Genomic DNA, 3,681 nt, shown 5'->3' with positions numbered 1-3,681 from the left:
CTAGCCACAACCAGGGTCCCCTAGGCCAATGCTTCCCAATCGTGGTCCTCAAGGACTTTCTTCCAAAATGTTTTAGATGTCTCCTTATTTATCACACCTGATTTAACTCATCAGCTTGTTAGGGAGACACGTTTACCATTTTGGAAGGATGCTGATTAGTTTAATCAGTTGTTTTAAATAAGGAAACATCTAAAACTTTTTAGAAAGGGGTCCTTAAGGACCAGGATTGGGAAACACTGCCCTAGCCCATGCATCCTTTAAGTTGGTTTTTCCATTATAACTGAAGGAGAAGCGTTAACTGTATTTTCTGATAGAAAGTGCGGGTCATAATAATAGTGGCTTCGTTAATACTGTAAAAGCATCTATTTATAGGCCATGTTTACACATGGTATTAAATCCTCTTAAACTCTGTGGACCCTGTACCGGACCCAATATGACTTATTGTGACTTAATATAAAATATTCCTTTTTATTTAATATTTTTCCTTCCTGTTTAAAAGCTGAGAATCTCTAGTTTCTTCAGATATGCATCACTTTGACATATAATTTACTGTAAGAAAGTTATTTACATATAATTTACACTATTCCCCCCAATTTCTATATTATTTATAAATTATTTATAAAAAAATGTTAGGATAATACCTAATAATAAGGTTAGGATTGTTAGTTTTGTTCTATTATCATATCAAACAATCGTCGAATGAACAGTGAGGTAAGAAATGGTCTTTTGTAAACTTACGTGAAACTTGAACATGAGCTGCCTCAGACAGCACAGATAGCCACAAATGCTACACCATATTTTATCTTAGGTCCTACTCTAATAAGTACAAAATGAGTCCATTCACAACGTTTTCTTTGGTTGTGTGCATGAATAAATCCTTGCTATTTATTGTATGTGCAAAAAAAAGTACTTTTATATTAAAAATGTATTTTCACTCCCTTCAGTAAAATAAGAATAACTTTTGAATTCGACATGCTAAAGAGACCATTCTTTTTTGTGCGTTTACTGCCACCTGCTGGTGACAACCAGAACTGTCTGCAGTCTGCTAGAACACACAGAACCAGAGTTATTCACTTTTACTCTTTCGCCGCCATTGACGAGATATCTCGTCAATCAAGAGAAAACGCTTCCTCGCCAATGACGAGTATTTCCGGCTTTCCGCAATACCATTATTATCCACAACTTTTTAAACCCGGAAGTATTGCCCTATGGTGAGCAGCTGCATGTCCGTGTCCGTTTTAAAGTCGCCATGAAACGGAAGTATCAATTGCCTAATTTTCCCCGTGGTGACGTGTATCCTAGTAAAACCGGCCTCTGAAATGAAATAAGGCAGGGCTGGATTTGAATTTGTCCATCGAGATCTGATTGGATCATTTGAAGTTGGGTCGTGTTGCTAATTGCTAATCGCAGAGATATTCTCCCGGACCCCGCCCACCTGCCATACATTTTGAACGGAAGTAAAGAGAGATCATTTTTAGGAGGGGAGGAGATTTGCATTTTTGATTAAAGATTATGAGGGCACATTAATTTTTTAAAATTAAAAAAGCTCACAGATAAATCATTTGTAAAAAATACCACAATATTACAAAACAAATTACAGTTTTTTATTTTACCTTTCATTGCGACTTTAAAGATCGCACTGAATGCGAACTCTATGAAAAGTCCGTCACAAAAATGGAATTATCTCTGCTTTTCGCTCAAAATGTGGTGTTTTTGCAGAAACTTACCCATATTAAAAAGCTGATTACAAAAGAACCACTAAAGGTAGGATGAAACGTTTTTTTTTTTTTGTTTTTTTTTTTGAAAGCAGAGGGTCTTTTCTTTCATTTGATATATTGTATGTTTATATATTTAAAGAAGAACATTAAACTTTTGTGAAAATCATGAAAAACGCTGGCGCTGGCTGGAAACTTTTTTTAAAAACGCTGGCGGCGAAAGAGTTAAAACAATGTTGGCAACATTACTTTAAAAAAGTAATTAGTTATAGTTACTAGTTACTTCTCAAAAATAGTAACTGAGTTAGTAACTGCGTTACATCATTATAAAAGCAACTAATTACCAGGCAAAGTAACTATTGTATTACTTAAAAAAGTTCAAATATTTCAAATTACTTGGATGCGCCCAATATTACATTTGTTAAATGAATGAATTGGACACTAAAGAGAAACCACAAATTTTGTGGCAGCATGTGATGATGTGAGGTGCTTTATTAGATCAGAATTACAGACATGAAGACTCTTTCTAACTCGGCATCAGTTGCACGTTACATATACATTCTTGCCTTTGACCTCAACGATGGAAAAGTAGTGCTGATTATACTTTGTGTTTGCAACCACAACCTTTGAGTTGGTTGTACTTGCCATCGCTCTGTTGTTGTGGGTGTGTGGGACCAGGCTGCCTGTGCTAGCAGCAGCACACGCTGCTCGTTGAGAAGAGAAAGCGATAGATGCTCTCGTGTCAGTCTCCAACCATGCCAGAAAAGGTAGCTAGATTTGTCCTAGTTGCCTTTTGTAAATAAAGTCGTTAAAGGTTGTCTAACGATGGAAATTAAGCCAATAATCATCGGTTATGTGGTTGTCCCACCCCCTCTAACACACACACACACACGCACGCGCACGCACACACACACACACACACACGCACGCACGCACGCACGCACGCACGCACACACACACACACACACACACACACCAATCATCATCCTTTATGTGCCCCCCCCCCCCAACACACACATAACGTTATTCCCATCACTGCTTTCAAAGACAGAAAATTTGGTGATTCATAATATAAAAACAACATAAATAATAATAATAATAATAATATTAATACAATATTTGTCACAAACAGCAGCTTTTTATGTAACTTCAAAGGGTTTTCTGTAAAATGATATAAAGATATTGCATTTATTCCACTGTATGTGGTTATGGGGAAACTTCAAATGTTTAGGCGGAAATGCAAATTAATGCAAAAAGGGTATTATTCCTCTCTTCAGTTGGAATAGAATAACTTTTGCATACATTATGATAGAGATTTTTTTCCTCTGTAAGCTGACATTTGCTGGAATCAAACAAAACTGTCTGCGTGTTTCTGGAGCACTCAGGGCCAGAGTTATACACTTTCAAATACAGACGAGACGGAAATCCCCAAATCAGCCTCAGAGCGTGACTGGTTACAGAATATATTTTGGTCAATCGGATCACAAGTGCATGATGCTAAATACAGGTGTTAACAGGGTGTTAAACATTTTTGAGCTGGCTTTCGAACATATTCAAAGGTGGTCTAAAAAGCATTTGAACGGATTGCTTTTGTGATGTAGACATTCATGTGGTCGAATGTGTTCGAGCAGCCACAGAAGACCGCCTACTTTCAAATTGCATCTTAATATCAAGTGTAAACAGAACCTAATGTGCATGATCAGAATGTTTTTCCATTGGTCCACTCCTGACTCCTGAAACGGCTTCGGAAATGAGAAAAAAGGTAGCACTGCTTAGGCTATGTTTACACGGAAACGATCTGAAGAGAAAACGCAAAAGTGGTGTTTCATTATCACTTTTTATTCTGCTTTCATGCGAGCACTTTGGGGGAAAAACCTGCGTGAATATGGTGATGCAAATGTGTGTGATATTCAATGTAGTATGCACTTCAGGTGGCTGGGTGGCAATGTGAAGTACTGACACACAA

This window comes from Paramisgurnus dabryanus, chromosome 11 (assembly GCF_030506205.2).
Source record: "Paramisgurnus dabryanus chromosome 11, PD_genome_1.1, whole genome shotgun sequence".
NCBI classification, from domain to species: Eukaryota; Metazoa; Chordata; class Actinopteri; order Cypriniformes; family Cobitidae; genus Paramisgurnus; species Paramisgurnus dabryanus.
This window is presented reverse-complemented; position numbering follows the sequence as displayed.